The sequence below is a fragment of the Dendrobates tinctorius genome, unplaced genomic scaffold, assembly GCF_039654945.1.
Source record: "Dendrobates tinctorius isolate UK_male_01 unplaced genomic scaffold, ASM3965494v1 ptg000228l, whole genome shotgun sequence".
Classification (NCBI taxonomy): Eukaryota; Metazoa; Chordata; class Amphibia; order Anura; family Dendrobatidae; genus Dendrobates; species Dendrobates tinctorius.
Window position 1 is genome coordinate 2,471,437 of NW_027361895.1, and position 21,901 is coordinate 2,493,337.

The window sequence follows — 21,901 nt, forward strand, 5'->3', positions numbered from 1 at the left end:
CAACCTCTGCCTGTTCCATCTCGTCCTTGGGGGTCTATTTCAATGGCCTTTATTGTTGAGTTGCCTCTGTCATAGTGGAAAAACACAATTCTAGTAGTAGTTGACCGGCTGACTAAAGCTGCTCATTTCATTCCCTGTGCTGGTGTACCAACGGCTAAACAAACAGCAGATCTTGTTGTACAAAATGTTTTTCATTTGCACGGAGCTCCGGATGAAGTAATATCGGATCGTGGGGTACAATTTACCTCACGGTTTTGGCAAAGCTTCTGTGCTGCTCTGGACATCAAAGTAAAATTGTCATCTGCTTTTCATCCACAGTCTAACGGCCAAACTGAACGGACCAATCAGACCTTGGAACAATATCTGCGTTGCTATGTGTGCCACCTACAGGACGATTGGGTGAGTTTGCTTCCGTTGGCTGAATTCACATATAATAATTCTCAGAATGCTTCCACTAAATTGTCTCCGTTCTTTGCCAACAAGGGATACCACCCCAGTATTCTTCCTCGACTTCCAATAGACATGTCTGTGCCTGCGGTAGCTGACCGCATTTCATCCTTGCAACGCAATTTGGAAGTTCTTAAAGACACTTTAGGTTCAGCACAGGAAAGATACAAGAAGGCAGCAGACAAATTCCGTAAGCCAGCTCCAATGTACAAGGTAGAAGACATGGTTTGGCTCTCAACTAAGAACTTGAAGCTCAGGATCTCAACGTCTAAACTGGGGCAAAAATATGTCAGCCCATATAAGATCAGCAGTATAGTGAATTCTGTAGCCTGTCGACTCAAGTTGCCTAACTCATTGAAAATTCATCCCGTCTTTCATGTCTCTTTGTTAAAGCCGGCAGTGCCTAACCCTTTTCCCGGACGCACCTCTGCTCCTCCTGACCCAGTTCTCGTTGACGGGCAAGAGGAATTCATCGTGGAAAGGATCTTGGATTCACGGGTTCATAGGAGACGTCTTCGATACTTGGTAAAATGGCAAGGATATTCGGCTGAAGAGAATTCCTGGGAACCAGTGGAGAACGTCCATGCTCCTCACTTAATCAAGACTGTTCCACAGCAGATATCCCAATAAGCCGGACTTAAGATCGTCCAGAGGACGTCTTTTAAGGGGAGAGTAATGTAAGGACTTGGCCTGCATATCCGTTTCTCTGAAATCCTTGCCTTATGTCTGTCGCTCAGTTTCTGCTTTGCCCTTAGTTTAGTTCATTTTTGCCCTCATCCAAGATGGAGTCATGAGCCTCAACGGGGCCATCTTATTTCCTGTGTTGATCTCTCTTGTTCCTGTCTGCTCTGTATATAAGGATGCTCTGTATGATTACTCATTGCTTGAGTATACTTGTTCTTGGACTTGTTATCAAGCTGGAAGGACTGCTACCTAGCTTGTCTCTTCGTTACCTTGGGATACCCCACCTGCCTGTGAATCTTGGTCTCATTGTAAAGACTTGTTTCTTCGGATCAGCTCTGCACCCACCTCCACTTCAAGGACTGTTTCCTGCTAGCAGGCCTGGCCTGCTCTCCAGGTCTCCAGATCTGGCAACTTGGACTTCATACGTCTCCACGGTCTGTACGTTTGCTCACTGCGTTATTATCTTCATCTGCTTTTACCCTGCTGTGTCTTATCTGTAAACCTGCTTGATTCTGATAAATACTACAGAACTGAAAACCTATGAGCTCAGGCCTCTTTTCTGATCCACGTCACTGACCTCCATTACACAGAGTATATAAAGTTATAACACGCGGCTTCCGGTATATGTGTGCGAGTACTGCCACTATCAGGCGCGTCACTTCCGGTGCGCGCCGGCTCCTGGCCTAATCTCGGCGTTCTTCTGACACCCGGTACCGCCGCCCCTGCATACCTGGACTTGCCCGGAGGGGGCGATAACGCTGCACCTCTATAACACCTGGCTACCATGACGTCCGGTCACCGCCACCTCCTCCATACCTGCGAGACTGGATTTTACCTGGAGGGAGCGATCACACCGCTGGCCACCAATGATTCCTGCAGGTACTGCTTTTTCATGGCCCAAATGGTGACCGGCATCCTGGACTCAACAGGTAGGGTAGATAAATCTGGCCCTCCGAGGAGTTTTACCTCTGCCCGGGCACCGATGTGCCTCACGGGCTGCATGGCCACCACACGACAACAGGGAGGGAGCACAAAAGTGGTCTCCGTGGACTTCTATGGGGTATGTCGGCATCAGGGAGGGTACACAGAATGTGGTCTCCGAGGCTTAAACTTCACCCGGGCATTTGCCTCACGGGCTGTGGCCATGCACTCACTCAGGGGGGCATGGAAATACATGGCCCCCGAGGCAACTACCTGTACCTGAAGGGTGTAGCAGACCGGTGCCTGCCAGTAACCACCCGACCCAGGCATCCTCTTTTCTTCCAGAATCGTCAAGAGGTTTCATCTTGAGGGTTCCCAATCGAGGAAAGGAAACCAACTGATGCAGATGAGCCACCCCTTTTATCTTGAAGGTTTCCGGTCCTTGTTGGGCAGATCCCCTCTCGTGGTGTCATGTACGATGGAAAAATCACTGCCTCCTGCAATTGTTTCCCTGCTTTAGATTCATTTATTGCTCACTGATTAATTTCCTTACCTTCTCCCTGAAGCTAAAAAGAGGCTGGTGCTAAGGGGAGGGGGGGAAAGCAATCTTAGGAGGCAGTGGTTCCTTACGTTCTGTCATGCTGGAGTTTGATATTTCCCCTTTTAGTTGTTTAATGTGTATGGGGGACTACAAAGCCTTCCACAACAGTTTATGTAAGGGAAAAGAAGGATCAGACCTGTTAGCTTTCCACAAGATAAACCGCTGGCAGAGGTGTCTGGCAGTGGTTCTTTTTGGCCGGGGGTGCATCTTATAGTCCAGATGTATGAGCTCTGGCTGTAGTGGGGAGGTGGGGAAACGGTTTCGGCGGAGCTGCGGGTCACTCAGAGGCTGGAGCCTGCGGTTGCGGCCAACTCCTGAAAGAGAAAAGAATATTCACTGCATTCCACGTCCATGGAGGGTAATGAATATTCATTTCTTTTTGGCATCCTGGTATGATTGGCCCCATCCAGGTCCTGGTATCCATAGCACCATCCTTATAATTGGCCCCCACCCCCATACTGGTATGCAAGGCCCCATCAGAAAAGATTAAAAAAAAAATTACACTTACCGTCCTCAGCTCCCTCGCAGCAGCTGTTTAATGCTTGTATTCATTTCTCTTAAGTATTAGCACACATGACCATCGGCAGCAGCAGGAAACTGGTGGCTGACACTGCGCGCTACTGAAGAGCAATTAATATTCACTGATCTCTGCGATGAACAGTCCCAGAGAGCATTCCGGCAGCTGTGCTCTGCTTATGGGCAGCGCATGACGTCTCTGCCATGCACTGTTTACAAGCATTAAGCAGCTGCTTGCATCAGAACAAAATGCTGCGAGGGAGCTGAGGAAGATAAGTGTAATGGTTTGGTGTTTTTTTTTAGTCTTTTCTGATGGGACCATGCATACCAGGATGGGGGTGGGGGCCAATTATAAGGTTGGGACCAATCATACCAGGACCGGGATGGGGCCATGCATACCAGGACCGGGATGGGGCCATGCATACCACAATAAGGATGAGGCCAATCATACCAGAATAAGGCTGGGGCTATGCATACTAGCATAAGGATAGGTCCATGCATACCAGGACAGCAGAATGTAAGTCCGCAAGGACAGGGTCCCTTCCCCTCTGCACCAGTCTGTCATTGTAAATTTGTTTACTGTTAGCAATATCTATAACTTTGTATGTAACCCCCCTTCTCATGTACAGCACCATGGAATTAATGGCGCTATATAAATAAATAATAATGATGGGACCATAAAATAATACGGTAAAGGGGATTGCTGACCAATATAGGGTGCCTCCTAGGATAAATTATCCAATAATATGAGGAAAAACCTTGAGGCACTTTTCATGCTTAAAGTGAGTTTATTAGATTGTTCTCATATGTTCAACTACAAAAAACATGACGTTTCGGCCTTGATGGCCTTGTTCATGGTTTATCTAAACATAAAAAGATTTTATGCCTAACCACATGTGACAAACATGATGGATGGGGAAGAGGGCGATCATCCCTGCCAGGATCGGGAAGAGGGCGATCATCCCTGCCAGGATCGGGAAGAGGGCGATCATCCCTGCCAGGATCGGGAAGAGGGCGATCATCCCTGCCAGGATCGGGATGAGGGCGATCATCCCTGCCAGGATCGGGATGAGGGCGATCATCCCTGCCAGGATCGGGATGAGGGCGATCATCCCTGCCAGGATCGGGATGAGGGCGATCATCCCTGCCAGGATCGGGATGAGGGCGATCATCCCTGCCAGGATCGGGATGAGGGCGATCATCCCTGCCAGGATCGGGATGAGGGCGATCATCCCTGCCAGGATCGGGATGGGGGCGATCATCCCTGCCAGGATCGGGATGGGGGCGATCATCCCTGCCAGGATCGGGATGGGGGCGATCATCCCTGCCAGGATCGGGATGGGGGCGATCATCCCTGCCAGGATCGGGATGGGGGCGATCATCCCTGCCAGGATCGGGATGGGGGCGATCATCCCTGCCAGGATCGGGATGGGGGCGATCATCCCTGCCAGGATCGGGATGAGGGCGATCATCCCTGCCAGGATCGGGATGAGGGCGATCATCCCTGCCAGGATCGGGATGAGGGCGATCATCCCTGCCAGGATCGGGATGAGGGCGATCATCCCTGCCAGGATCGGGATGAGGGCGATCATCCCTGCCAGGATCGGGATGAGGGCGATCATCCCTGCCAGGATCGGGATGAGGGCGATCATCCCTGCCAGGATCGGGATGAGGGCGATCATCCCTGCCAGGATCGGGATGAGGGCGATCATCCCTGCCAGGATCGGGATGAGGGCGATCATCCCTGCCAGGATCGGGATGAGGGCGATCATCCCTGCCAGGATCGGGATGAGGGCGATCATCCCTGCCAGGATAGGGATGAGGGCGATCATCCCTGCCAGGATAGGGATGAGGGCGATCATCCCTGCCAGGATAGGGATGAGGGCGATCATCCCTGCCAGGATAGGGATGAGGGCGATCATCCCTGCCAGGATAGGGATGAGGGCGATCATCCCTGCCAGGATAGGGATGAGGGCGATCATCCCTGCCAGGATAGGGATGAGGGCGATCATCCCTGCCAGGATAGGGATGAGGGCGATCATCCCTGCCAGGATAGGGATGAGGGCGATCATCCCTGCCAGGATAGGGATGAGGAGGCATGCATACCAGGATAGGGATGAGGGCGTTCATCCCTGCCAGGATAGGGATGAGGAGGCATGCATACCAGGATAGGGATAAGGGGGCCATGCATACCAGGATAGGGGATATTAAGTACAGAAATTACTACATTTTTTGCTTCAGTTTTTTTTCCTAATTTCCTCCTCAAAAACCTAGGTGCATCTTATGGTCTAGTGGGTCTTATTGTCCGAAAAATACGGTAATGTCTTTAGAGGCCTTAATTGTGCAGAGAGTTAGACAGTATTGACAATTATGCCCCAGTGAATCATGTTTATTGAGCCATTTACAATAATTTAGTTTTATGTCCAAAACTAAAACTACAAATCGATTCGTACAACAGGTCCCTCTTCCACAACAGATAGCTCTGGTCACTGGATAGGATCCATGAGAACTGCCTCTTACCTGATGGCATCTGTAATAATAATTATAGTAACAATCTTTATTTTTATACTGCGCAAACATATTACGCAGCAGTTTACAGCTTGCACACATTATCATCACTGTCCCCGATGGGGCTCACAATCTAGATTCCCTATCAGTATGTCTTTGGAATGTGCGAGGAAACCAGATTAACAGGAGGAAACCCATGCAAACACGGGAGCTCTTCTTTTAATTAACAGCCCTGACGGGAAGTCACATGTGTAACACGCCACAATGCTGATGTCGCACCAGGATGGCTAATCAATAGAAGAGCTGTCAGGTAAGACGCGATTCTCACAGATCCCATCCAGTAGCCTAAGCTTACTGTCGCGGCTAAGAGGCCAGGTCATGAGAATTGATTCTCACCAACTCTAATAAATACATAAGAAAATATAACAATCAGTTCAAATGTCATGTTAACCCCTTAACGACCACCGATGCGCATTAAAACGGCGATCGGCAATGGTATTTATCCCCTCATCGCAGTTTTGAAACGATGGGGAATAAAAGAGTAGCGCCGGCGATTCCCGCAGGTGTCACCCTGCAGTATCAGACCTGAGAGTAGCAGCTCTCAGAATATGATGCAAAACAAGTTCATTTTGCTAAAATATTGATTTTAGCGTGTAAAAATAGAAAAGCATGAAAAAACAAGATAAATCTGGTATTGCTGTAATCGTACCGACCTTACGAACAAATCGGTCTTATCACTTTTACTGCACAGTGAACAGCGTAAAAAAAAAAACACAAAATAAAAACTAACTGAATTGCTGGGTTTTGTTCATTCTGTGTCTAAAAAATCTGTATAAAAAGCGATTAAAAAAATAATATGTACCACCAAATACTACCAAAAAAAAAAATCTGCAACTCGTCCCACAAAAAATAAGAGCTCATACAGCTCTGCTCACCAAAAAATAAAGTTATAGCTCTCAGAATGTGGCGACAAAAAAAAACAATAAAAAAACCTGAATTTTTACTGTGCGATTGCAGCAAAACCTAAAAAAAATATAATATATAAATCTGGTATCGCTGTTATCGCACTGACCTAAAAAATAAATCCACCTCATCCCTTATACCGCGCAAAAATAAAAAAACTATTCTTGCACTGCTATTTGTTCATTCTACCTCCCAAAAATCAGATTAAGGCTTGGCTCACATTTATCCTGCGCTCTCCGCTGAGCGCTTACGTCTGGGTTTCCATGTAAATTCCCCAAAACTGCGATTCAGACAACCCCGGATGGAACCACTCACTTATGAGGAAGATGATGTCATTTTGGACTGGTCCGTGTTCCGGCAGTGTCCCATAATGTTCTAGAAGGGATAGAAAAATACTATGTACACAAAATGTTACCAATAAAAACCCTAATTTATCCCGCACAAGACCAGCCCCCACTAAGGTCTGTCATCTGTCACTGGAACTATAGGGGGTTTCCATGTTACTGCTAGATCAAAGACTGGAAAGGCAACATGGTTCCTGCCCCTTCAAATAAAAGCAAATTCTTCACTCCCCAGTCCTCCCACTTCTGAGCACCACTGTGCCTAAATCACAGTAAGCGGCCACTTTTGGCATTATTGTAATGTAGAGAAGGCACTTAATTTACGGGTGCATATCACCAGAAGAACAAGCTGGGCACAATGTATGGGGATGCTACACTGAATGGGGACACAGTGTATGGGTACTAGTCAGGCAGATTTGCAATGCTCCAGAAAAAAAAAAAAAAAAAAAAAAAAAAGACTGGTGTGGATGTTAAAATAGTCACTGCAGCCGCAGATGAATTCATTGAGAGGTGCAGTTTCTACAATGGTGACACATTGGGAATTTCCTGCTATTCTGGCACCTTTGGAGCTCTGCAAATGTAACCCGTAAACTATTCTAGCAAAATCTATGCTCCAAAAGCCAAATAGCACTCCTTCCATCTTAGCCCTGACGTGTGGCCAAACAGTAATTTCTGACCACCTATGGTACAGCACCACGTTCAGGAGAAATTGCCCAAAAAAGTGTGGGGTCTAGATTCAGCTATTAACCCTTGTGTACCTGACAAATTTGCAGCAAATATGAAAATTAAATTTTTATCACTAAAATATCATAGTTCCACGTCTCAATGTTATAAAATTCAGCGAGGCACCTATGGGTTCAAAGAACGCGCTATGCCCTTAGTTGAATTCCTCGAGGGGTCTAGTTTCCAAAATGTGGTCACTTGGGGGGTTCTGCTGTTTTCATGTCAAGGGCTCTTCAAATGTGACACAGCATTCCCAATCTATCCCAAGCAAATAGCGTTTTTCCCTAGTCCTGCCATGTGCCCAAGCAGAAGTTTTCCCACCACATATAGAGTATGTGACATAGCATTCACAATATATCCCAGGCAAATAGCGCTCCTTCGTTTCCTAGTCCTGCCATGTGCCCAAGCAGAAGTTTTTGACCACATGGGGTATAGTTGCATTTGAGACAAATTGCAAAACAAATTATGGGGTCTATTTTCTCTGATCATCCAATATTTCCGTGAAATAATGAAATTTTCAATATGACGACCTAATGTTCTCAAAGTCTATGTAGTACCTGTGGGGTTAAAATGCTCACTATACCCCTGGACAAAGTCCTTGGGGCGTGTAGTTTCCAAAATGGGGTCACTTGTGGGGTTTTTTTTAAACTGTTTAGGCATATCAGGGGCTCTCTAAACGCGACATGACGCCTACAAACCATTCCATCAAAGTCTACGTTCCAAAACGTCACTCCTTTCTTTCCGTGCCCTGCTGTGCGCCAAACAGTAGTTTTCTTCCACATTTGGGTCATTGGCGACTAAAATTGCACAACAAAGTTTTGGGTTCATTTTCTCCTGCTGCCCTTGTGAAAATTAAAAACTGGGGCTAAAAGTACATTCTTGTGGGTAAAATGTGATTTTGTATTTTCACAACTCTACGTTATAAACTTCTATGAAGCACTTGGGGGTTCAAGGTGTTCATGACACGTTTACATAAGTTCCCTAAGAGGTCTAGTTTCCAAAATGGGGTCACTTTTTGAGGGTTTACACTGTTTAGGCACATCAGGAGCTCTCCAAATGCAACATGTCGTCCAGTCGATTCCAGACGCATTTGCGTTCAAAAAGTCAAACTCTCCTTTCCTTCCGAGAGCTGCCGTGAGCCCAATAATAGTATTTTCCCACATATGGGGCATTGGATTACTCAGTAGAAAATTTACCAAAAATTTTGGGGTCCATATTTTCCTATTACCTTTGTGACAATAAAAAAAATTGGGGTTAAAAGTACATTTTTGTGGGTAGAATGTGATTTTATTATTTTTACAGCTCTACATTATAAACTTATGTGAAATACCTGGGGGATTCAAGGTGCTCACCACACAGCTAGATACATTCCTTAAGAGATCTAGTTTTCAAAATGGGGTCACTTGTTGGGGATTTCCACTTTTTTGGCACAACAAGGGCTCTCCAAACAGTCTGGCCTCAATTCCAGCCATTTTTGCGTTCAAAAAGTAAAATGGTGTACTTCCCTTCCGAGCCCTTCGGACAACCTCTTCCCTATCACGATGTCCCACCATGCAAAATAAAGACAGCCTATATTCATCTCCTGCACTGTTGCTGTTCCATCTACAGCACCTGGTCTTCCATGACACTATGTTATATGAACTCTGCAGCCGCTTCTCTAATGCTTCCTTCGGATGTAACTGACATCCAGAAGAAGTCAGAGAGAAGCAGCTCTCACTTAAGAGGTTACTTTCATCCGAAAGAAGTGAGTGAAGTAGCCATTGATTGGCTGCAGGGCTCATGTGACATAACGTCACACAAGCCCCGGAAGAAAAGGCATCGATGTCTTTGGAGTGGCACTGGAGGTTAGAATTGGCAGTTATTTTACAGGGGTGGATATTTAGTGATTAAGAAAGGGCTGTGCGAGTAGTGGACAACCCCTTGAATATTCAGTTTATAATTGAATAATATCTCACATATTGGTTTTGTGACTACAGTTCTATGTCATACCAAGTGGCGCAACTTAAACAGCATGGGCCTCAAAGCAAAAGCTCTAATTGGGCCCCCAATTATTGCAAGTCAAAAGAGACTTTTGAGGTTCCCTAGGATCCAGGGCCCGGGTGCAATTGTAACCCTCGCACCTACTATAGTTACGCCGCTGGGCATACCAGTACAAACCAGCAATCCAACTGAAGGCTCTGAACGCTTGACATAAATACGAGTTAGATTACACTTCTCACCACTCAGGCTACTAACTTGAAAGTGATCTGAAGAGGCAGAAAAATATAAATTAGTAGAAAAATACAGTGGTGGCTTGCACCTTACTAACATACAAGATGACAGGTTATAGAAAGGTTTCTGTAGTGTAGTGGTTATCACGTTCGCCTAACACGCGAAACACCTTTAGCTACTTATTTTTTGTTACTTTTTACAAGCCTATCCAAGAGAGAAACAGCTGTGCCCCTCAATAGAACCATGGGCATAAGAGCAGCAGTAAAGCAAATAGGCATATACACTAGACTTAGCAACACTTTTAATAGTTAAGCACTCAGCCGGCTGACATCTGTTCCTTCCATCTCTCCTATCAAATGTCCATTCAGCTTGGCCGCACATGCAACTGCTAATGAAGGAGAGGTTTATAAGCCACAGGCGGACACTTCTGGAGGGAGCTAATCTGCATTAGGCTATGTGCACATGTTGCAGATTCCACCACAGATCCGCGGCGGATTTGGCCCTGCGGGTCCGCAGCAGATTCTGCTGCGTTGTACAGTTGCATTAAAGTCAATGGAATTTGAAAAACGCTGTGCACATGCTGCGGAGAAATCCAAGCGGAACCGCTGCGGATTCATTTCTGCAGCATGTCATTTCTTTATGCGGATCTGCAGTGTTTCTGCACCCATTGACTTGCATTGATCCGCAGCAAAACCGCAGGTCTCAAAAAGATCTGCGGCTTTGCTGCGGATGAAATGCTGCAGATCCGGAGGGCGGAGTGTGGGCGGTGAATGTGTGCATGTATGGTGTGTGGGCAGTGACTGGGCATGTATGTGTGCGGGCTGTGTGTGTGTGCGAGGGTTTGCGGGCTGTCCGGGGGTCTGTCCAGGGGGTTACCAGGGCTCATCGGGCTGTCGGGGCCATCGGTCTGTCCGGCGGGTGTGCGGGGGGGCCTGCGGTGCTGTATGTGTGTATGTATGTACAGTATGTGTATGCAGGCATCGCCTAATGGGACGAGTCCCATCGGGCTATGCCTGCTACCTTGACAGTGATTGACACATTAGCCAATGATGGGACAGTAGTAGTCCCATCATCCGGCTAATGTGTTGAATGTAAAAAAAAAAAAAAAAAAAAAGAAAATAGGGGGGAAGCCAGCACTGCTTAAGGTTAGAACGCATAAATTGAAGTGCATATGCAAATAATATCAAGCTGTATTCAAAAATGAGATGTTTGGCAAAAAAATTGATCAATTCAATTGAGCCACCCCGCCGCGCCAAGGCAATCTCATGTGGGGGGTCCTACTCTACATTTATAATAAATACTGTGCCATTACGGCCTCCTAAGAGCATGACCACATCAAGTGCAATCTGTACCTGAACATTGCTGGATCACTCCCATGAAGCCAGATGAAGCAAGTGCAGATGAAGGCCAACCATGTCTGAACACAGACATATCAGGATTGACCTCCACACATTGCCCAACCAGCAAACACAGATGAAGGGCGATATTGGCACAGACACAGGTGCACAATTAAATAAAGCACTTGATATGGTCATGCTCTTAGGAGGCCGTAATGGCACAGTATTTATTATAACTGTAGAGTAGGACCCCCCACATGAGATTGCCTTGGCGCGGCGGGGTGGCTCAATTGAATTGATCAATTTTTTTGCCAAATATCTCATTTTTGAATACAGCTGGATATTATGTGCATATGCACTTCAATTTATGCGTTCTAACCTTTAGGCTGTGTGCACACGCTGCGGATTCCGCTGTGTTTCCGCAGCGGTTTTGGCCGCTGCGGACCCGCAGCAGTTTTAGCTGCGGTGTACAGTACCATTCAAATGAATGGTAAAAAAAAAAAAAACGCTGTGCCGACGCTGCGGAAAAATCCGCGCGGATTTGCTGCGGTTTTGAATCCGCAGAAAGAATTGCATGTCAATTCTTTCTGCGAAAACCGCTGCGGGTTCCTATCTCCACCATTGTGGAGATAGTGAATCCGCAGGACCAAACCTCAGGCAAAACCGCAGATAATCCTTCCAATAGCAAGGTAACATTAACCCCTTATATTACCCCATATCCCACCGCTACACGGAAGTGGGAAGAGAGGGGCTAAGTGCCAGAATTGGCACTTCTTCGGACTGGTATTTGTAGCCGGGGGGGCAATATCCATGGCCCCTTCCTAGGCTATGAATATCAGCCAGCAGCTGTCTGCGTAGCCTTTTTGGTTATAAGATATAGGGGGACTTCGCGTCATTTTTTTGGGGGGTCCCCCTATTTTAAATAGCCAGTAAAGGCTATGCAGACAGCTGTGGGCTGATACTCATAGCCTGGGAAGGGGCCATGGGTATTATCCCCTTCCCAGGCTACAAATACTGGCCCCCGGTCGTCGGCTTTCCCCCTCTGGCGCAGAAGATTGCGTGGGAGCCCACACCATTTTTTTATTTTATTATATATATATATTATACACACACATACATATATATATATATATATATATATATATATATATATATATATATATATATACACACACACACACACACACATATATATATATACACACACACACATATATATATACACACACACACACACACACACACAGTATATATATATATATATATATATATATATATATATATATCTATCTATATCTTTAGATATATCTATGGAAATATCTGGAGATATATCTATGGATGGATAGATATATCTATCCATATATCTATCCCATATTTATCTTTCTATTATCTATCCATCCCATATTTATCTATCATCCATCTTTCTATTATCTACATATCCATATATTTATCTATGTGTGTAATGTAGTGTGGGTTGGAGAAATGTAAAAGAGGAGGTTGGACAGAAATAACATCACAAATCTTTTTTTTTTGTTAAATAACACATCTTTATTTACCTTACAAAAATGCATACAAATCCGCACTGAAAAACCGCATCAAATCCGCGGCAAGAGCTGCGTTTTTTGGGCGGAAAAATCCGAGGGAGAATCCACAACATGTGCACATAGCCTTAAGAACATTGAAATCCAACATGCCCAACCCTTCATATCCCGGACACCTGCCACTGTGGGAAATGCCCATACACATCATGCCCATTTCTCGTCTCATCAGTTAGCTGAGGTCAGAATACCCGGCAGTTGGACCAAGTTTTGCAACACGAGCCTGGTTCATGGATGTCTGAAACTGGCCTCAGACAAGTTAGGAAATTCTGGCTAAGTTTGAGGGTTGTGAAATAATTAAATTGAGTCATACAGCATTACATAAAGTAGAGCTTGGGGCACACCATACAGCCTATGGTCCCACCTCGCTTGATCATTGCTGCCATTCAAGTGAATATTAATGCCAAACTTCTAGTAACAAATCTCCAAGATGTGCCATGGGATTTAGAGTTGTATAAAGCTCTTCATAAAATCACTTACAGGCCAAAAAGACAGACCAAAGCCATCTTACATCAGAAGATCATTTTGGTCGGATTTTCAATTCTACAGTTCCTCAGTGGTAGACATCAAACTAACTTTATGTACAAATTAAAGAAATTATTTAAGATGCGTTTCAGATTTTTCTTTCTATAAAAAAAAACAAAAAACCTTAGAACGTATCTGATTACTGTTCTATCAATTGCTTCCGATCTGTAGAAATGTGTGATATCTGTTCATAAAAGTTCAGATTATTGGCTCAATTGTGACGTCAAAATGAAATATCTTAATAGAGTAAAAAAGGAACATGAGACGAGTTTGGAAAAGAAGAGTCGCCCAAAATTCCAGGTTAGAAGCATAAGAAGCTTGTTGATGGTTATAGGAAGCGGCTGGTTGCAGTTATTTATTCCAAAGGGTGTGCAACCAAATATTAAGTTGAGGATGCCAACAATTTTGTCTGGACCATTTTTGAGGTTGTGTCTGAAATCTTGTCCAATTTGCCTTTTTTTCCTGTTTCTTTACGTTGTTCCAATACACAGAAAGGAAATAAACATGTGTAAATTGCAATAAATACTTAATTTTCTGGAACAATTTCAAGGGTGCCAACACTTTCAGCCATGACTGAATATAATTAAATATATATAGAAAAATGTGCATCTATGGATTCTAATATACCATGTAAATATTGGGTTTGATTTTATTACAGTTCATTATATCATATATTGTCTGTACACAGCAGAACCTTGAAGAAGGCCGTACAGGTCAAAAAGTCGGATTTATGTATCTGTACAATGTTAGATTTTTTTTTGTAATAAAAACATCACTTACCGCAACACATCTCTTTGAATCATCCCTTGTGCCAAAGGTAATTTTGCATGATATAGAGACGGAGAAGCTGAGCAGAATGATATATAGGTTTGTTGGAAAAGTTTCAGCAAAACTTACATTTTAATAATTGAAATCCCAGTGGGCGGTCCTACTGGTGATTGACAACTACCGTATATACTCGAGTATAAGCCGACCCGAGTATAAGCCGACCCCCCTAATTTTGCCACAAAAAACTGGGAAAACGTATTGACTCGAGTATAAGCCTAGGGTGGGAAATGCTCCAGAGATTATTCCCCCATATGGTGTCCCCAGAAGAAGCTCCATAGATTATTCCCCCATATACTACCCCCATAAGAAGCTCCATAGATTATTCCCCCATATACTACCCCCATTAGAAGCTCCATATTGTTCCCCCATATACTGCCCCCATAAGAAGCTCCATAGATTGTTCCCCCATATACTGCCCCCATAAGAAGCTCCATATTGTTCCCCCATATGCTGCCCCCATTAGAAGCTCCATATTGTTCCCCCATATGCTGCCCCCATTAGAAGCTCCATATTGTTCCCCCATATACTGCCCCATAAGAAGCTCCATATTGTTCCCCCATATGCTGCCCCCATTAGAAGCTCCATATTGTTCCCCCATATGCTGCCCCCATAAGAAGCTCCATATTGTTCCCCCATATGCTGCCCCCATTAGAAGCTCCATATTGTTCCCCCATATGCTGCCCCCATTAGAAGCTCCATATTGTTCCCCCATATGCTGCCCCCATTAGAAGCTCCATATTGTTCCCCCATATACTGCCCCATTAGAAGCTCCATATTGTTCCCCCATATACTGCCCCCATTAGAAGCTCCTTAAGATTATTCCCCCATGTGCTGCCGCTGCATGTAAAAATAAAAAAAAATGACACTCACCTCTCCGTCGCTGGGTGTCAGATTCTCACCTGTCCTGCGTCCATGGCTGCTCCCCGCTATCTGCCACGTCATCGGTCAGTGACGTTCACACTGCAGGGGGCGCGGCGCGCACTAATCACGTCACCGCGCCCTCTGCTGTCTGAAGTCACTGACCGATGACAGACAGCAGCAAGCAGCCATGGACGCAGGACAGGTGAGTATCGCTATACTTACCCGTCCTGACGCTGTGTCTTGAGCCCCCAGCTTCTCCGCGCTCTCTCTTCCTGCCTTCAGCGGTCACGTGGTGCCGCTCATTAAAACTCATGAATATGCGCATATTCATGAGTTTTAATGAGCGGCACCACGTGACCGCTGAAGGCAGGAAGAGAGAGCACGGAGAAGCTGGGGGCTCAAGAGACAGTGTCAGGACGGGTAAGTATGACCTGACACCCCCGCCCCCCCTCCCCCTCTGACCCCCCGGTGTATATGACTCGAATATAAGCCGAGAGGGGGACTTTCAGCCCAAAAAAACGGGCTGAAAATCTCGGCTTATATTCGAGTATATACGGTATCTACATGCGCAGTCATACAGTAAAGTGTCAATCACTGGTAGGACCGTCCACTGGACTCCTACACATTCAAACAGCAGGGATTTCATTGAATAAAATACAAGTTTTACTGAAACTTTTCCTACAAAAAAGGAGAACCGTGGGTGTTATGCTGCTGTCCACTAGGAGGCGACACTATGCATAATCTGAAAAAGATTAACTTTGGCTCCTCCTCTGCAGTATACACCCCTGGACGGCGTCAGCCTTCTCCAGTTTTGTGCAAAAGCATTAGGAGGAATATACCAGAAACATAACCATGCCTGTAAAAAAAGGCTACTATAAACAGGCTCAAACAACAATATGAGAACCCAACCGTAACAACGGCCCGCAAGGGCTACAGGGTGGGAGCTGTGTCCCCCAATTAAAGGCTAAGAGAAAGATTTTACGGTGAGTACACAAAAATCTCCTTTACTCTGTCGCCTTATTGGGGGACACAGAACCGTGGGACGTCCTAAAGCAGTCCCTGGGTGGGAAGCAGTGGACGAATATTGTGCTGACAGTCCCCTAGACTTGGGGTACTGCCGCCTGCAGGACCCGTCTACCCAGGCTCGCATCCGCTGAGGACTGGGTATGCACTCTGTAGTGTTTTGTAAATGTGTGCAGGCTAGTCCAAGTGGCTGCCTTACACACTTTATGTGCTGAGGCTTGATGCCGAATGGCCCAAGAGGCCCCTACCGCCTGCGTAGAGTGTGCCGTGATACCGGCCGGAAGGGGAGAATTGTTGAGGTGGTAAGCCTCTTGAATGGTGGACTTGATCCACCTAGCAAGGGTGGCTTTGGAAGCCGGTAGGCCCTTGCGAACGCCTTCTGGAAGAAGGAAAAGTGAATCAGACTTCCGGAAAGGAGCAGTCCTAGACACGTAAATACGCAATGCCCTGACAAGGTCAAGCGTATGCAGAGCCTTCTCTACCCTATGAACGGGAGCCGGGCAAAGAGACGGCAGTGATATTTCCTCATTGAGGTGGAAGCTGGACACGACCTTCAGAAGGAAGGATGGTACTGTACGGAGAACCACCTTGTCCTGATGAAAAACCAGGAAGGGTTGTCTGCAGGAAAGAGCTGAAAGTTCAGACACCCTGCGTAGCGAGGTGATTGCCACCAGGAAAACCACTTTCTGTGATAGAAAGCGGAGTGAGACCACCCTAAGGGGTTCAAAAGGAGGTGACTGTAGTGCTGTCAAGACCAGGTTGAGGTCCCACGTCTCCAACGGACGTTTGTAGGGGGGAACCAATCAGGAAACCCCTTGGAGAAAAGTCTTCACTTGCGGCTTGTTAGCAATACGCCTCTGAAAGAGCACTGAAAGCGCTGACACCTGGCTCTTCAGCGAGCCCAGGGATAGCCCGGCGTCCAGGCCTGACTGAAGGAACCCGAGGACCTTTGGAAGAGAATAGGGAAGTGGAATCTGCCCACGAGAGTCGCACCATGTGAAGAAAACCTTCCAGGTACAATAGTAAATCCTGGCTGAAGTTGGCTTTCTAGCCCTGATCATGGTTTTAACAACGTCCGGTGAAAAAAAACCTGCTTGGGTCAAAACCCAGGTCTCAATGGCCACGCCGTCAAATTGAGAGCCCGAGTTCTGGTGGAAGAACGGGCCTTGTGACAGGAGGTCGGGACGTGTGGGGAGACGCCAGGGAGCGTCTGCTGTGAGTTGCACGACGTCGGCGTACCATGTACGCCTGGGCCAGTCTGGAGCGATCAGAATGGTGGGAACACCCTCTTGTTTGATCTTCCTCAGGACTCTGGAGATCAGGGGGAGGGGTGGAAAAATGTACAGAAGCTGGAACTGGGTCCAGTCCTGAACCAGGGCATCTGCTCCGAGCGATCGCGAATCGCGCGTCCTGGCCATGAAATTGGGAACCTTGGCATTGAGATGGGATGCCATCAGATCCACGTCCGGGGTCCCCCAACGATGACAGATCTGACCGAAGACTTCGGGATGGAGAGACCATTCCCCCGAGTCCATTCCTTGATAGTCGGCTTCCCAGTTGTCCACACCCGGAATGTGGACCGCGGAGAGTACCGACCTTGCATCCTCCGCCCATTGTAGGATACGCGTTACTTCGGTCATCGCCTGGATGCTGCGGGTGCCGCCTTGATGGTTCACGTATGCCACTGACGTGGCATTGTCCGACTGTACTCTGATATGAGAGTCTGCCAGAAAGTGATGGAAGGCTTGCAACGCCAGGAAGATGGCCCGAATTTCCAGGATGTTGATGGGCATGGACGATTCCCTTGGTGACCACCTGCCTTGCGCTCTGTGATGTAGGTGCACCGCGCCCCAACCAATAAGGCTTGCGTCGGTGGTCAAAACCTTCCATTGACCGGAGAGAAAGGATTTTCCCCTTGCAAGCGAGGTTGGCTTGAGCCACCAGTGCAGGGACCTCCTGGTGTTTGCTGATAACCGGAACTCCCTGTCGAGGGAGAACGGATTCCTGTCCCAGGACTTGAGGATGGCCAGTTGAAGGGGTCTGAGGTGAAACTGGGCAAATGGTACCGCCTCCATTGCTGCTGCCATCCTGCCAAGTACTCTCATGGCATACCGGAGAGATCTGGGGGACTTGCGGAGGAGTGTCCCTGGGGAGGATCACCAGACCCTTGGAGGTGTCGAATAGCATCCCCAGGAAGGTCAGAGACTGACTCAGGGTAGTCGAGGACTTCCGTAAATTAACTAACCATCCCAGGCGCGTCAGAGTGTCGATCGTGATCGAGACGTTGACCTCGCAGTTCTTGAGGGTGGGGGCCTTGATGAGAAGGTCGTCCAGGTATGGAACGACTACTATGCCTCTGGAGTGCAGAACATCCATGGTAGCTGCCATGACCTTTGTAAATGTTCTGGGGGCCGTGGCCAGACCGAACGGGAGGGCCACAAACTGGTAATGGTCTTGGTTGATTGCGAATCTGAGAAACCTCTGATGGGCGGGAGCAATCGGTATATGCAGGTATGCGTCCTGTATGTCTATGGAGGCAAGATATTCTTTTTCCATAGACGCAACGATTGACTGGAGGGATTCCATGCGGAAGTGACGAACTCGAACGTACTTGTTGAGTTGCTTGAGGTCTAGTATGGGTCGGACGCTGCCTCCCTTCTTGGGCACCACGAACAGGTTGGAATAGAACCCTCGGAAGCGCTCTTCTGCTGGGACTGGCACTATGACTCCTGCTCACAGGAGGGAAGAAACCGCTTGACGGAAGGCCTGAGCTTTGAGCGGGGATTTTGGAGGGACAGAGGGAAAAAACCTGTGCGGTGGGCTGGTAGTAAACTCGATTTTGTATCCTGAAGACACTATTTCCTTGACCCACTTGTCTTCTGTAATAGGCAGCCAGACCTGCTGAAAGAGTAGCAGTCGTCCGCCTACAAGTGGGGTGTCTTCCAGAGGGCATGAGTAAGGACGAGGGAAAAGTCTGAGGTTTTCCTCCTTTAGGTTTTGCCTGGCTTGCCTTTGATTGCCAGTTCCTGTCCGGCCTCTGTGCCGCACGTGTGTTGTCCCTGCGGGGGGAACGATTACGGTATTGTGCTGGGCGTGAGACGGACCAGCCCGAAGAATTCCGAAAGGATCGGAAACGAGATTGATTACGCCTTTTAAACGTGCGTTTTGGTCTTAGTTGAGGGAGGGAAGTACTTTTGCCCCCGGTAGCATTGGATATCATTGTATCCAGCTTTTCACCGAAAAGACGGCCACTGAAGTACGGGAGATTTGTTAGGGACTTTTTTGAGTCCGCATCCGCTTTCCATTCTCTTAGCCAGAGAATACGCCGGATTGTAATGGCGTTTGATGCTATTCCCGCTATTCCTCTTGCAGAGTCCAACGCTGCAAGGACCAAGTAATCTGCCACCACTGCAATTTGCACCGCCTGGTCCGCCAGCTGAGGATTTGAAGCTTGAAGGCCCTTTTGCAATAGAGCAGCCCAAGCCATGATGGCCTTGGCTGCCCAAACTGAAGCAAATGCGGGAGCCAAAGAGGCACCTGCCGCTTCAAAGATTGAACGAGCCATGCGTTCGACTTGTCTGTCTGCCGTGTCCTTGAGGGTTGAACTGTCCGGCAGCGAGAGAAGCGTTTGTGCTGCCAGCCTAGAGACTGGAGGGTCCACTTCAGGCGGATCTGTCCAATCCTTGGTGTCTTTCTGTGGAAAGGGGTATTTTGCGTCCAAATACTTGCGATTGGCGAATTTTTTCTCAGGCTGCGAAAAATGCTTAGAAAGGATTTTTTGAAATTACGGGTGATTAGGGAAGACCTTCGATGGTTTCTGAACACTTTCAAAGGAAATCTTGTGTTCTGGTGCTTCCGGGGTTGGATCAGAAATGTCCAGCACCCGAAGGATGGAAGAGACGATATCCTCAACTATCGCAGTATTGCTAGGGGGACAAGGGAGCAAAGCGTTCTCTGTTTCGTTATCTGAATTGGAGTCACATATGCCCTCTGAGTCCTGCGCATCGCTAAGGAGCTCCCTAGCGGGCAAACTAGAGCGGAGGTTTCCCGTGGTCTGGGATCGTTGTGGAGATCCGCATTGTCCTTCTCTATCAGGGGACGGCCTCGGTGACCTGAGGCCACTGTGTCTTTCCCTGGAGGGGGAAGACCTATTGCCATGTGAGGACGCAGCTGAACGCGACCTGTGGGTCCGCTTACGCCTCGAACTGTCGGAAGCGCCCTGATCATTAGACCGGACGTCCCTTTGCTGGGTAACGTTCATAGCCGAGACATGACCCTGCAGAGCCTGCAGTAATGTGGAGGTCAGGTTATCTATAGACTGTGTCATAGACTGCGACATCTGAGTTGCCCATTCCAGCGTAGTAGCGGTCGCAGAAGCGTTGGTAGGGACTTCTTGGGGTTCTGCTCCGTTTTTTTGGGTACAGTCCCGGCAGTGCGGATACGTGCTGCCGCTGGGGAGAGTGACCTTGCAGGCTGTGCAGACTACATAAAAGCAGTCTTGCCTGGTTCTTTTCTTTGAGCCCGACATAGTACCTAGGCTGATTAATAGAGGCCCTACAGGGGTATCTACGCAGAGGAAAAAGGAGTAGGAGAGCGCTATATGGTATAGGAATTCACAGCTGAGTACCAAGGACCCAGCTGTGATCTTACCCCACCGATGCTCCCCTTAGGTCCAGCGCTGATAAGCCCCACGTCCTGTGACCCCCGGAGACTCTGTGCTGCCTTCCTCCAGGTGCAGCAAGATGGCCACCGGATTCTGAGGTGGAGAGGGAAGGGGGCGGAGAGCTGGAAAAGGGCGCACTGGGCCATGTAAAAGCGCGCACTTCCTGCCTCGATCCGCCCCTTCTATGACACTGCAGTGTCATTTTCGTCATCCGGGGGGGGCGGGCGGGGAAAAGGCGGCGGCTTCGGCTAGGCCGAAGCCGTGGTCTGAATTAGAGGCCTGATGCCCAGGAGGGCTCCAGAGCGGCGCGGTAGTCCGGGAGGGGGTCGGATTTGCACCGGACCCCCCCGGAATGGGCGACTGGCTAGCGGTGGGGGCAGCAGGGCTAGCGGTTCCTGTGTGGGGGGTCCCTGGAGCACCATGGAGCCACTGCTGCTGCAGAGGCAGGGGCGCAGAAAGCCCTGTCTCTGCTGTGCCACGTCTGCCTGCACCCTCCCCCGGCCCCAGCAGGATCCCACAGCTGGTCTGGGGTCCCTGGTGCAGAATGCTGTCTGTACTCCGACCCTACCTGCGGCTTCTCAACCTAATGCCCCCTGCGGGGGATTAGGGAGGGTGCGTCTGTCACCGTCAGGGGGTCTTCATCTTTGCCTCAACCTCAACCCAGACCCTGAAGGGGGTTGGGGAAGGAGGGGGGGGGTCTCAACTTCGGACCAGTACCCGAGGGACTGGGGAAGGAGCGACATGGGGAACCGCCATCTCCACTTCAACTGGGCACCCCTAAAAAAGGGGGCCAAGGAAGGAGCCATGCCGGGAGTCTCGCTGGAGACCCACTTTTCTTCATCTGTTCCGACGAAAGGAAAAAAAGAAAAAAGGTGTGCCTCCTTGCGACACTAAGCAAAAACTGGAGAAGGCTGACGCCGTCCAGGGGTGTATACTGCAGAGGAGGAGCCAAAGTTAATCTTTTTCAGATTATGCATAGTGTCGCCTCCTAGTGGACAGCAGCATAACACCCACGGTTCTGTGTCCCCCAATAAGGCGACAGAGTAATGTACATTAATCTGATCAGTTCCTCTTGCTCTGTAAGTTCTTGACCATTCTAAAAATGGTGGGTTTCCTTTTAAGTTTAGGCGACTCTACAAGACTCATTTTCA

At 47.9% G+C, this 21,901-nt stretch overlaps 1 long non-coding RNA gene across 1 annotated transcript; it reads right to left on the reverse strand.

Moving 5' to 3' along the window:
* Nucleotides 1-5,537: 5,537 nt before the first annotated feature.
* Nucleotides 5,538-11,000, reverse strand: LOC141059518 (uncharacterized). Its single transcript, XR_012222562.1, has 2 exons — nt 6,956-11,000; nt 5,538-5,699 (listed from the first exon to the last, which is right to left on the reverse strand). It is a non-coding gene; the product is annotated as an uncharacterized lncRNA (long non-coding RNA).
* Between the last annotated feature and the right edge of the window lie 10,901 nt (nt 11,001-21,901).